Source organism: Gorilla gorilla, chromosome X, assembly GCF_029281585.2.
Source record: "Gorilla gorilla gorilla isolate KB3781 chromosome X, NHGRI_mGorGor1-v2.1_pri, whole genome shotgun sequence".
Lineage (NCBI taxonomy): Eukaryota > Metazoa > Chordata > Mammalia > Primates > Hominidae > Gorilla > Gorilla gorilla.
Window position 1 is genome coordinate 76,286,634 of NC_073247.2, and position 13,940 is coordinate 76,300,573.

Below are 13,940 nucleotides of genomic sequence, written 5' to 3' on the forward strand. Positions count from 1 at the left end.
TCATTATTTGTTTTTTGGTTTTTTTAAAATTTTTTTATTATTATTATACTTTAAGTTTTAGGGTACATGTGCACAATGTGCAGGTTAGTTACATATGTATACATGTGCCATGCTGGTGTGCTGCACGCATTAACTCGTCATTTAGCATTAGGTATATCTCCTAATGCTATACCTCCCTCCTCCCCCCACCCCACAACAGGCCCCAGAGTGTGATGTTCCCCTTCCTGTGTCCATGTGTTCTCATTGTTCAATTCCCACCTATGAGTGAGAACATGTGGTGTTTGGTTTTTTGTCTTTGCGATAGTTTACTGAGAATGATGATTTCCAATTTCATCCATGTCCCTACGAAGGACATGAACTCATCATTTTTTATGGCTGCATAGTATTCTATGGTGTATATCTGTCACATTTGCTTAATCCAGTCTATCACTGCTGGAATTTGGGTTGGTTTCAAGTCTTTGCTATTGTGAATAGTGCCACAATAAACATATGTGTACATGTGTCTTTATAGCAGCATGATTTATAGTCCTTTGGGTGTATACCCAGTAATGGCATAGCTGGGTCAAATGGTATTTCTAGTTCTAGATCCCTGAGGAATTGCCATACTGACTTCCACAATGGTTGAACTAGTTTACAGTCCCACCAACAGTGTAAAAGTGTTCCTATTTCTCCACATCCTCTCCAGCACCTGTTGTTTCCTGACTTTTTAATGATTGCCATTCTAACTGGTGTGAGATGGTATCTCATTGTGGTTTTGATTTGCATTTCTCTGATGGCCAGTGATGATGAGCATTTTTTCATGTGTCTTTAGGCTGCATAAATGTCTTCTTTTGAGAAGTGTCTGTTCACATCCTTTGCCCACTTGTTGATGGGGTTGTTTGTTTTTTTCTTGTGAATTTGTTTGAGTTCATTGTAGATTCTGGATATTAGCCCTTTGTCTGATGAGTAGGTTGGGAAAATTTTCTCCCACTTTGTAGATTGCCTGTTCACTCTGATGGTAGTTTCTTTTGCTGTGCAGAAGCTCTTTAGTTTAATTAGATCTCATTTGTCAATTTTGGCTTTTGTTGCCATTGCTTTTGGTGTTTTAGACATGAAGTCCTTGCCCATGCCTATGTCCTGAATGGTAATGCCTAGGTTTTCTTCTAGGGTTTTTATGGTTTTAGGTCTAACGTTTAAGTCTTCAATCCATCTTGGATTAATTTTTGTATAAGGTGTAAGGAAAGGATCCAGTTTCAGCTTTCTACATATGGCTAGCCAGTTTTCCCAGCACCATTTATTAAATAGGGAATCCTTTCCCCATTGCTTGTTTTTGTCAGGTTTGTCAAAGGTCAGATAGTTGTAGATATGTGGCATTATTTCTGAGGGCTCTGTTCTGTTCCATTGATCTATATATCTGTTTTGGTACCAGTACCATGCTGTTTTGGTTACTGTAGCCTTGTACTATAGTTTGAAGTCAGGTAGCGTGATGCTTCCAGCTTTGTTCTTTTGGCTTAGGATTGACTTGGCGATGTGGGCTCTTTTTTGGTTCCATATGAACTTTAAAGTAGTTTTTTCCAATTCTGAACTTTAAAGTAGTTTTTTCCAATTGGCAGCTTGATGGGGATGGCATTGAATCTATAAATTACCTTGGGCAGTATGGCCATTTTCATATTGATTCTTCCTACCCATGAGCATGGAATGTTCTTCCATTTCTTTGTATCCTTTTTTATTTCATTGACCAGTGGTTTGTAGTTCTCCTTGAAGAGGTCCTTCACATCCCTTGTAAGTTGCATTCCTAGGTATTTTATTCTCTTTGAAGCAATTGTGAATGGGAGTTCACTCATGATTTGGCTCTCTGTTTGTCTGTTATTGGTGTATAAGAATGCTTCTGATTTTTCTACATTGATTTTGTATCCTGAGACTTTGCTGAAGTTGCTTATCAGCTTAAGGAGATTTTGGGCTGAGACAATGGGGTTTTCTAGATATACAATCATGTCGTCTGCAAACAGAGACAATTTGACTTCCTCCTTTCCTAATTGAATACCCTTTATTTCCTTCTTCTGCCTGATTGCCCTGGCCAGAACTTCCATCACTATGTTGAATAGGAGTGGTGAGAGAGGGCATCCCTGTCTTGTGCCAGTTTTCAAAGGGAATGCTTCCAGTTTTTGCCCATTCAGTATGATATTGGCTGTGGGTTTGTCATAGATAGCTCTTATTATTTTGAGATACGTCCCGTCAATACCTAATTTATTGAGAGTTTTTAGCATGAAGGACTGTTGAATTTTGCCAAAGGCCTTTTCTTCATCTATTGAGATAATCATGTGGTTTTTGTCTTTGGTTCTGTTTAAATGCTGGATTACATTTATTGATTTGTGTATATTGAACCAGGCTTGTATCCCAGGGATGAAGCCCACTTGATCATGGTAGATAAGCTTTTTGATGTGCTGCTGGATTCAGTTTGCCAGTATTTTATTGAGGATTTTTGCATCAATGTTCATTAAGGATATTGGCCTAAAATTCTCTTTTTTGGTTGTGTCTCTGCCCGGCTTTGGTATCAGGATGATGCTGGCCTCATAAAATGAGTTAGGGAAGATTCCTTCTTTTTCTATTGTATGGAATAGTTTCAGAAGGAACGGTACCAGTTCCTCCTTGTACCTCTGGTAGAATTCGGCTGTGAATCCATCTGGTCCCGGACTCTTTTTGGTTGGTAAGGTATTGATTATTGCCACAATTTCAGATCCTGTTATTGATCTATTCAGAGATTCAACTTCTTCCTGGTTTAGTCTTGGGAGAGTGTATGTGTGGAGGAATTTATCCATTTCTTCTAGATTTTCTAGTTTATTTGCATAGAGATGTTTGTAGTATTCTCTGATGGTAGTTTGTATTTCTGTGGAATCGGTGGTGATATCTCCTTTATCATTTTTTCTTGTGTCTGTTTGATTATTCTCTCTTTTTTTCTTTATTACTCTTGCTAGTGGTCCATCAATTTTGTTGATCCTTTCAAAAAACCAGCTCCTGGATTCACTAATATTTTGAAGGGTTTTTTGTGTCTCTATTTCCTTCAGTTCTGCTCTGATTTTAGTTATTTCTTGTCTTCTGCTAGCTTTTGAATGTGTTTGCTCTTGCTTTTCTAGCTCCTTTATTTGTGATGTTAGGGTGTCAATTTTAGATCTTTCCTGCTTTCTCTTGTGGGCCTTTAGTGCTATTAATTTCCCTTGACACAATGCTTTGAATGTGTCCCAGAGATTCTGGTATGTTGTGTCTTTGTTCTCATTTGTTTCAAAGAATATCTTTATTTCTGCCTTCATTTTGTTATGTACCCAGTAGTCATTCAGAATTGGGTTGTTCAGTTTCCATGTAGTTGAGCAGTTTTGAGTGAGTTTCTTAATCTTGAGTTCTAGTTTGATTGCACTGTGGTCTGAGAGACAGTCTGTTATAATTTCTGTTCTTTTACATTTGCTGAGGAGAGCTTTACTTCCAAGTATGTGGTCAATTTTGGAATAGGTGTGGTGTGGTGCTGAAAAAAATGTATATTCTGTTGATTCGGGGTGGAGAGTTCTGTAGATGTCTGTTAGGTCTGCTTGGTGCAGAGCTGAGTTCAATTCCTGGATATCCTTGTTAACTTTCTGTCTTGTTGATCTGTCTAATGTTGACAGTGGGGTGTTAAAGTCTCCCATTATTAATGTGTGGGAGTCTAAGTCTCTTTGTAGGTCACTAAGGACTTGCTTTATGAATCTGGGTGCTCCTGTATTGGGTGGATATATATTTAGGATAGTTAGCTCTTCTTGTTGAATTGATCCCTTTACCATTATGTAATGGCCTTCTTTGTCTCTTTTGATCTTTGTTGGTTTAAAGTCTGTTTTATCAGAGACTAGGATTGCAACCCCTGCCTTTTTTTCTTTTCCATGTGCTTGGTAGATCTTCCTCCATCCTTTTATTTTGAGCCTATGTGTGTCTCTGCACGTGAGATGGGTTTCCTGAATACAACACACTGATGGATCTTGACTCTTTATCCGATTTGCCAGCCTGTGTCTTTTAATTGGATCATTTAGTCCATTTACATTTAAAGTTAATATTGTTATGTGTGAATTTGATCCTGTCATTATGATGTTAGCTGGTTATTTTGCTCTTTACCACCCCCCAGTACAGGCAGACTGACACCTCACATGTCCTGGTACTCCTCTGAGGAAAACTTCCACAGGAACGTTCAGACAGCAGCGTTCATGGTTCACAAAAATCCACGGTTCTGCAGACACCGCTGCTGATACCCAGGCAAACAGGGTCTGAAGTGGACCTCTAGCAAACTCCAACAGACCTACAGCTGAGGGTCCTGTCTGTTAAAAGGAAAACTAACAAACAGAAAGGACATCCACACCAAAAACCCATCTGTACATCACCATCATCAAAGACCAAAAGTAGATAAAACCACAAAGATGTGGAAAAAACCAGAGCAGAAAAACTGGAAACTCTAAAAAGCAGAGCGCCTCTCCTCCTCCAAAGGAATGCAGTTCCTCACCAGCAACGGAACAAAGCTGGATGGAGGATGACTTTGATGAGCTGAGAGAAGAAGGCTTCAGAGGATCAAACCACTCAGAGCTACAGGAGGAAATTCATACCAAAGGCTAAGAAGTTGAATACTTTGAAAAAAATTTAGACGAATGTATAACTAGAATAACCAATACAGAGAAGTGCTTGAAGGAGCTGATGGAGCTGAAGGCCAAGACTCGAGAACTATGTGAACAATGCAGAAGCCTCAGGAGCCGATGCAATCAACTGGAAGAAAGGGTATCAGTCATGGAAGATGAAATGAATGAAATAATGCAAGAAGGGAACTTTAGAGAAAAAAGAATAGAAAGAAATGAACAAAGCCTCCAAGAAATGTAGGACTCTGTGAAAAGACCAAATCTACATCTGATTGGTGTACCTGAAAGTGACAGGGGGAATGGAAGCAAGTTGGAAAACACTCTGCAGGATATTATCCAGGAGAACTTCCCCAATCTAGCAAGGCAGGCCAACATTCAAATTCAGGAAATATAGAGAACGCCACAAAGATACTCCTCGAGAAGAGCAACTCCAAGACACATAATTGTCAGATTCACCAAAGTTGAAATGAAGGAAAAAATGTTAGGGGCAGCCAGAGAGAAAGGTTGGGTTACCCACAAAGGGAAGCCCATCAGACTAACAGCCGATCTCTCGGCAGAAACTCTGCAAGCCAGAAGAGAGTGGGGGCCAATATTCAACATTCTTAAGGAAAAGAAATTTCAGCCCAGAATTTCATATCCAGCCAAACTAAGCTTCATAAGTGAAGGAGAAATAAAATCCTTTACAGACAAGCAAATGCTGAGAGATTTTGTCACCACCAGGCCTTCCCTAAAAGAGCTCCTGAAGGTAGCACTAAACATGGAAAGGAACAACCGGTACCAGCCACTGCAAAATCATGCCAAAATGTAAAGACCATCGAGACCAGGAAGAAACTGCATCGACTAATGAGCAAAAGTTTCATTATTTGCCTACTTCCTGACTATGAGTCTCTTAAGAAAACCTACATTTCATTTCCTTCATGTTTTTAATTGACTCCTCAATAGAATATTTTTTTCGTTTTAACATACAAATGTTCTTTTTGTTATAATCCACATATGTAGTTGTTTTACTTCTTAAAAAACTAAATTCATAATACTCCAAAGATTCTACAAGCAACAACAGCCATAAATCAGTAACTTTGACAGGACTACCCAGAAATGTGCCTTCCTGGCAATGAGAGACATCTCAACACTCCAATTTTGATCATCAATATGAATATTTCAGTCTGGTGAGAGCTAAAGAGAAAATACAGAAGGGATGCAGAGTATAGATCTGGATCAGTGGGATTCATAATAATAGCAGCAGGAGGCAGCCAAATGCCTAGGCAGATGGGTGGGTCCCCAGTGAAACCCCATCTCCAGGCAGAAGACAGTTTAAAGCCTGAAAGCCAAGCTAGAAGTCAAATCCACGAACCGGATTGAGAACATGTCTCCCCTTTTGACATGCTTTCCTCTGATTGATTCCCACCCTTCATCTATTTTACATTTCCCTTCCCTTTCCTAGTTGGTTTTCTATGCTGTTATGTCCACCTTTGAGTGGTGTCTTTACCTTAACCATTTCTGAATACTCACAAACCAATCAGCGTGCACTCCCCATTCTGAGTCCATAAAAAGCCTCAGACCCAGCCACACTGAGAGAAAAACTACCCGATTACGAGGATGGGGGACCACCCCCCGTGTCCCCTCTCTGCTGAGAGCTGTTCTGTGGCTCAAGAAAATTCTTCTCTGCCCATCTTCACCCTTCTGATTGTCGGTGTAACTTCATTCTTCTTGGATGTGGAACAAGAGCTCACAAACTGCAGAATGTGGGTACAATCTATAACACAGGCAGGCCAAGTAAACAGGGTGCCTCCAGGGGCAGGCCTGAGGACAAGCAAACCCCCAGGCATGGGGGCATTGCCATCCATGGAGGTCCCTGGTTGGCAAAGTGGCTGAGAAAAATCCTGCGTCAATAACATATGCATCACATGTTCTTAGGCAATACTAGATATTAGGTATCAAATGCCTACCCTTTGCCAGGCATTCCACATACATTATGTTTTTCTCTTCAAGAGAATTATATGTGATAAGTAGTATTAAACTTTATGTGTGTGTGTTTGTGTGTCATATTCAAGTAATTCAGTCAGTGGGCCAGGAGTGAGTGAAATGAGAATTGTGAGCTGCACCATGGTGTGGAGGGAAGAATACTTGCAGTCTTCTGGTAAGATCTATATTTTTTAATTTCATATTTTGAATTGGTAAAAAACACTAATAACAAAAAATTCAAGCTATAAAAATATGTATAGTGAATAGAAAGATTCCCTTCCTCCCCTGTACCTAACTCAGGCCAAATTCACCTTCCTGGAAAAAATCACTATTATGGTTTCTTAAATTTCCACACAAACGATAGCATACCTATAACATGCTGCTTTGCATCTTGCATTTTAAACTTACATTATTCTGCAAGAGCAAATAGAGTTCATCGTTGTCAATGGCTGCATAGTACTCTGACATACAGATAGATGTACTGTAATTTACTTAAAGAGACCCCTGATAGACATTTAGATTGTTTATAAACTACACTTCATTGAATCTCCTTGTATATCCATAATATGCAAGTATATTTGTGAGATAAATTCACACAAGTGGAATTGCTGGGTCAAGGGATATGCACATTAAAAATCTTGATATAGACAAAATGCCCACTGTAGAGGTTGTTCTTGATTTATATTCTCACTGGCCATGCATAAGAATGACTGTTTCTTTATATCTTTGCTAATACAGTGCTTACATTTTCATTTATGCCAATATGATAGGTGAAAAATGATATAGCACAGTTTGATTTTGCTTTCTTCTTATTATGATGAGACTATAAGCATCTTTTATATATTTAAAAGACACTTGTGTTTCCTTTTGTATAAACTTTTCTATTAATATATTTTGCCAATTTTTTTGTCACTGAGTTTTTGGTCTTATTCCTATGACTTGTAGGAGCTTTTGTTTTTTGAGACAGGGTCTAGCTCTGTCAACCAGGCTGGAGTGTAGTGGTGCAATCTCTGCTCACTGCAACCTCCACCTCCTGATCTCAAGCTATCCTCTCACTTCAGCCTCCTGAGTAGCTGGGACCACAGGCCCATGAATCATGTCTGGCTATTTTTTTTATTTTTTTATTTTTTTGGTAGAGACAGGGTTTCGCCATGTTGCTCAGGCTGGTCTTGAATTCCTGGGCTCAAGCCATCTGCCCACCTCAGCCTCCCAAAGTGCTGGGATTACAGGCATGAGTCACTGCCCTAGGCCGACTTTTAGGAGCTTTTTAAACAGAAAATTGGCCATTTGTGATAAGAAAGTTGCAAATATTTATTGTTGCATTTTGCTTTCTGTTGCCATGCAGAAAATTTGAATTTTATAGAGTCAAATTTATCCTTTTTTGTGTGGTTTCTGGGTTCTATGTCATTGTTAGATTGATTATTAAAAATGTATTTAATATTTTCTCTTATAATAATAACTTGTTTTACACTTAAGTTATTGATCCATATGGAAATTATTTTGATGTATGACATGAATTAGAGAGCTATATAGCTCTGTTTTTTTCCAGATGACTACTCAATTGTCCCAATGCCATTTACTGCAATTTTTTTTCTCTACTGATTTGAAAAACCACCTTTACCATGTATATTTGAATTCCCATGTGTATTTGAATCAACTTCTGAACTTTCTATTCTGTTCTAATTTATCAGACAGTTCTGGATGAGTCCTGGCCCTGTCACTTCTGTCTGTGTGAGTCTGGGCAGACTACAATTCTTACCAAGTCTCAGTTTTCTCATCCGTGAAGTGGAAGATCACTTACCTCATGGGCTTGTAAGGAATGCAAGAGATAACAGATGTGAAGATGCTTTGTAAACTGCAAATACCACACAGTTGAATATTATGGGAACTGTATAGCTGGAGAAAAAATTGCTAAGAATTAATTTTTTAATCAAAGATCAAAATAAGCATATCTAGACCCTAAAGAAAGAATCAACTGGATCCTGGCAAAATTAAAGAAAACTGGGGTCAATTGTAACAGTGAGATAGTACAGTGCTATGACCTAGAAAACACTTAACAAATATTAATGTTTATTATAAGGAACAGTGTATGGATTAGGGTGTAGGTATGTATCTGTGTGTGGTTGTGGGGAGGGTTATAAAGAAAAGAGCCCAGAAGTAACCCTAGCAGAGACAGATAGGCGCTTGGCAGTCTGTGGGGAGAGGGCCTGCCATAGTGAGTCAGGAAAGAGAAGGGCAGAAATTAAGGGTTACTGAAAGAACAGGTCGAGATTGTTGTTACTGTGCATTTCCCTGTGAAATAAATCCCCAAAACATATAAAATTTGAGCTGGAAAAGACTCAAGAGGTTATCTTCTGCAATTTCCCATTGTATAGGATTTGAAAGTGAATTTCAATAATATTATAAGGTTATAGATCTTATGCTAAAATATTTTCAGCTTTAATATTAACAATTGAGCACCCAGCAATTCCCATGTGAACACATGTACACCCCTCTGGACTGCACTGGTGTGAATAAAGGGAGGCAGCCAGTAAAGGGAAATGGGAGAAGGGGAGGGAAGTGGGTAGAAACCCAGCCTCTCAGCTGCTAGCTAGAGGCAGCAGGTGGCTGGGGCACGGATGGGCGCAGGGCAAGAGTGGAGAGCAGGATGAGTAGTTCAGGCTTCTCACGAAGGAGCTGTAAGGTCAGCCGAGAGAAAGGAAGAGTAGACCCAAAGCCAGGTGAGTAAGTTTATTGAACCTGCCAGGATGCTCCACCACACTCAAAGGAGACAGTCCTGAGCTTACAAAATGAGGGGTTTGTATTGGGGAGGGGAGTTTGGGGCAGTTCTTTGGTATGGCCGCATTCCGGGCTTGTTTGCTGGCTAATTTTGCCACATATCACCTTGTGACGTTTATGGTAGCAGGAACTTACAGAAGGGTGTAGGTAAAGTTTGTTTATGCTTCCCATGACCTCCCCCTGTGTGGTCTGGATGGTATGTAATTGGGGTTTGCTTATTGCAGCAAGGTCTGATAAGTGAAGTCTGCTGGCTTCACTGTGGTGCCTTGATAAGGGCTTAGAAATGTAAAGTGGCTTGGGGGAAGGGTGGGCAATGCGGAGAGGTTTGCGGAAAGTGTCTGCAGTACTAAGAAGCTTTTTGGGGCCGTCTGTCCCTAACAGGAGCCACCTGAGACCTGCCCTGGGCTTCCAAGCAAGACAAGCTGTGGCTCATGGGTGGCCGAGCAGTGCTGGGCAATCAGAGCCATGTGTGTGGGAGGGTGTCTAGGCCAGTTGTTATGGGTAAGCCTTGGCGGTCTGGTTTGAGGCTGCTATTCCAGGCCAGTGCCCTGTTGCTGGCTATGCCCAGAGGTGCCATGGCTGAAGGTGAGTTCTGGATGGATAGTACCTGGTTATGGCATGGAGGCTTCCAGTGCCCAGAGGGATGTGATAAGCCCAATACTACTTTTTGCTGTGGGATACGTAATCTTCATTACTGTTGTACCACCTTCCAGGCTCGGCTAGATCAGGGACAGTCTCCAGAGGATGCACTTTGGCACTCCGATGAGGCTATGATCCCATCTCCAGAAGCTAATCCTGGGGTTGAGGTGAGTAGCAGAGGGGAGCTAAGACTGTGGCAGGGGAGGGAGATGTCTTCTTTCCACTGGGTTCATGTATTGGTGCCAGGGGAATTCAAGGTAGTTGGCATGGTAAATGGAGGGTCAGATGACCAATGTTGGAACTCCAATTCCACCCCATCCTAACTGTGTGACTTTAGGTCAGGCACTTTGCTTCTCAAAACCTGCTTCCTCAATAGCCTGCTACTTATATCAGGTTGGGATGGAGCTATGAGGAATCAAATGTTTTCTATGAATTACAAAAGTCTTGTTATATCTGAGAGGAAAGTGCTTCAGGATGGTCTTGAACCCAGCAACCTAGGTCTACCTTGGGAAATCAGACCCCAAGACCATTTGGCTCATAATTTTGATTTCAAATGTAAGCGTTTGTCAGGAAGGGGTTTGGAATGCTCCCACAGTCCACCTTCACCTGAGCTATTGGGGAAGTCTGGGACTCCCTGTCTAGGAGAAGCAGTTACTCATCAGATCCCCTTCACCCACTAAGGTGTGTTCCTGATTGGTCTCAGCTTGAGATAAATAAAATATCATTTATTTGCTTATTATTGAGCACCTACCCTGTACCAGACAGCAGAGACCCCATGCTGAAAAGTATTGCCTTTGCTTCCCCCTCCCTTTGAGGATGTGTTGGGGAAGAAAAGATTTTGAGAATTGTGACAGGGACAGGACTTCGAGAAGGCTTGTCTGACCCTTCTCCCTTCAAAGCACTTTAAAACTCATTTTTCTTGATTGGACAACATTTTTGTGCTTCTGAGCCCACCTTGGGGCTCTCTCCCTGCCCTCCTCATTCCTGTTTGTCTTCCCTGTGCTCAAATAGCCTGGATGTCCTGGGACTCTTGCAAGCAGTACTCCCCAGTCCCCAACCCCAAGGCTACCCTGGAGGCTTTGCATTTCTTTGGGCCTAGGATGGCCTTAGCCAGAAAAATTAATACCCGTGGAGGCATCAGGGAGCTCAGTATCAGATTTCCTCCAGCCCAACATGTCCTCTGTATAGTGTCTTCACTACTCAAGTCCCTAGATCTGAGGGCTTGGAGTATCCCAAAGTATTGGAAAGGGCCAGCAGACCTAGGGGGACCTGGACCACAGCCATGTGTGGCCTTGTGTAAAACAGGTCTAACCCCTGCTTTGCAGGATGGCTGAGGACTAAAGGAGATCATACATGTAGCATTGTGCCTGGCACATACATATTTTAAATATATATGATAATGTCTCCACTGCCTACTGGTGTCCCCTGAGGTTCTACTATAAACTGCCCGACTGGCTGGCTGAACTCCCCTTCCAGGGTCACTTCTGAAGTGAAGAAAGATCCCTCCTCTAACCCACAAAGCAGAGCAGAGGTGCTCATTTAGACACCTGCAGAGCCTGCCCCACTTGGTAGGCTGAAGTACCAAGAAGTACTTCCTATTTTCCCATTCTATTTTCCCTCACAGATCCCACCTCTTCCAGAATGTATCCTCATTTCTCTTACTCTGCCACCCTTATTCCTTTTGCTTGGAACTTCCATTACCTCTGTCTGTTGTCTCAAGAGTCAGTAGAACACAGCGATTAAGAAGCATTTAAGGGTCAGTTGCCATGGTTCAAGCCTGTAATCCTGGCACTTTGTGGGGCTAAGATGAGAGGATTGCTTGAACTCAGGAATTCAAGACCAGCCTGGGCAACATAGTGGGACCTTTGTCTCTACAAAAAATACAAAATAACTACATGTGGTGGTGTGTGCCTGTACTTTCAGCTATTCGGGAGGCTGAGGCGGGAGGATCACCAGAGCCCAGGAGGTCATGGCTGCAGTGAGCCGTGATGGCACTACTGAGCTCCAGCCTGGGTAACAGAATGAGACCCTGTCTTGAAAAAATAAAAATAAAACAAAATAAAAAGGAAGCAATTGAGATCTGGAATCAGAAAAAGTGGATTTAAATCTGGCCTCTTTCTATTTAGCAACTGGTTCACCTTGGGTAAATTACTTTATCTTTGAGACTCAGTTTTCTCATTTGTAAAATAAGGTTGTTGTGAGGATTGAATAAATGCATGCAAAACACTTATCATAGCATCTGGTACACAATAAGTGCTAAATAAATGGTACTACATTTCCTTGAAACAGCATCTGGCATACAATAGTGCTTTTTCTTGAAATTTCTGATCCAATTCCAGCTCTTCCAAGAAGCCAGAGTGAAATTCTCTCCCTTCTCACAACTCCCAAACTTCTATTACAATATTTGTCAGAGTCACCTTTCTAGTAGACACACTTTTTTACCTGTCTCTACTAGACTAGGGTGGAGATAGTATCTTATTCATCTTTGCATTCCCTACAGTGGGGAGGAGCAGAGTGCCTGGCACTTATATACTCAGGAAATACTGATCAAATTTGCTTTGGCCTCCCACTAAAAGGCAGTCCCCTGTCCCACTTCTTCATGGCCTTACTCTAAGTTGTTGTAACTTTCTATGATGGTGTGAGGTATTTCTCTCCAAGGTTTAAATATTCACTGGTGGCATTTGAGGAACAATGGCAAGGAGTAAAAATAAGATTGCTTTGGGGAGGGATACCTGCTGGTACCACTCAGATAATACTCCACAAATAGCTGCCATTTCTCAAAAATAGCTCTGCCCTGGATTCCCTCATGGCTGCTACAGACACTTTTAGAGGTTTAGAGAAATTATATAGCCATTGTTCTTGAAATTTGGAGCTGATAAAACCACCTCATATGAGGATGTGGAACTTTAGTTTCTATTGAACTTTAAAAATATCTAGTTCACATTGTCCTCACATTTGTTGGTAACTAGTAGACCTAGTATTTTTTTTAACAAGTAGCCCTCTTATTTTGGTAGCTTCTCCATGCCACTACAGCTGCCACAGGGGTCGGGAATTCTTACATGGCATCAGGATTTTTTTTTTTTTTAAGACAGGGTTGCACTCTCTTACCCAGGGTCTCACTCCTTTTACAGGCCGGAGCACAGTTGCATGATCACTGCTCACTGCAGCCTTGTGGGCTCAGGAGATCCTCTCACCTCAGCCTCACAAGTAGCTGGTTCTACAGGCTTCCATCCTCACGACCAGCTAATTTTTTTTTCTATTTTTTTGTAGGGACAGGGTTTTGCCATGTTACCCAGCCTGGTCTTGAACTCCTGGGCTCAAGCAACTCATGCGCCTCAGCCTCCCAAAGTGCTAGGATTACAAGCAGGACATTTTATTCAAGACATTTTATTTGTACTTACTTCCACTCAGTTCAATATGCTCTGGCGGTTTTATGAGCCAGTAAACATATCTAACTCAAGGGTGGTGTCAGCAAGAAGCATAGGGTTTCCTATTCAGTCTCCAAATGAACCAATTTAGGTTTGTTACTACTAATAAGCAGTTGAGACCATCAGCATTTCATTTGTTCTCTCTGAATCTCAGATTTTTCACTTATAATATGGTATAATAATAGTATCTGGGTTGTTGAAGAAATTTAGAAATGATGGGAAAACACTAGACATTAACTGTCTATCAGGTCTATCAATAGTGTACAGGTTACATTATGATACAGAGACAATGGCATACTATAAAGCCAACCAAAAAATTTGAAGAAGTTCTCTATAAACTGATAATGGAAAGATTTCCAGAACATATTGCTTGGTAGAAAAAAGTGAGGTGCAAAACGGTATGTGCTATGCTACCTTTTGTGGAGGGGAGCAGGTGTGAGAATACAGATTTAAAATTTCCTGTGTTTTCATGTAAGAACACTGGAGGGATATAAAGGACATTAATAAAAGA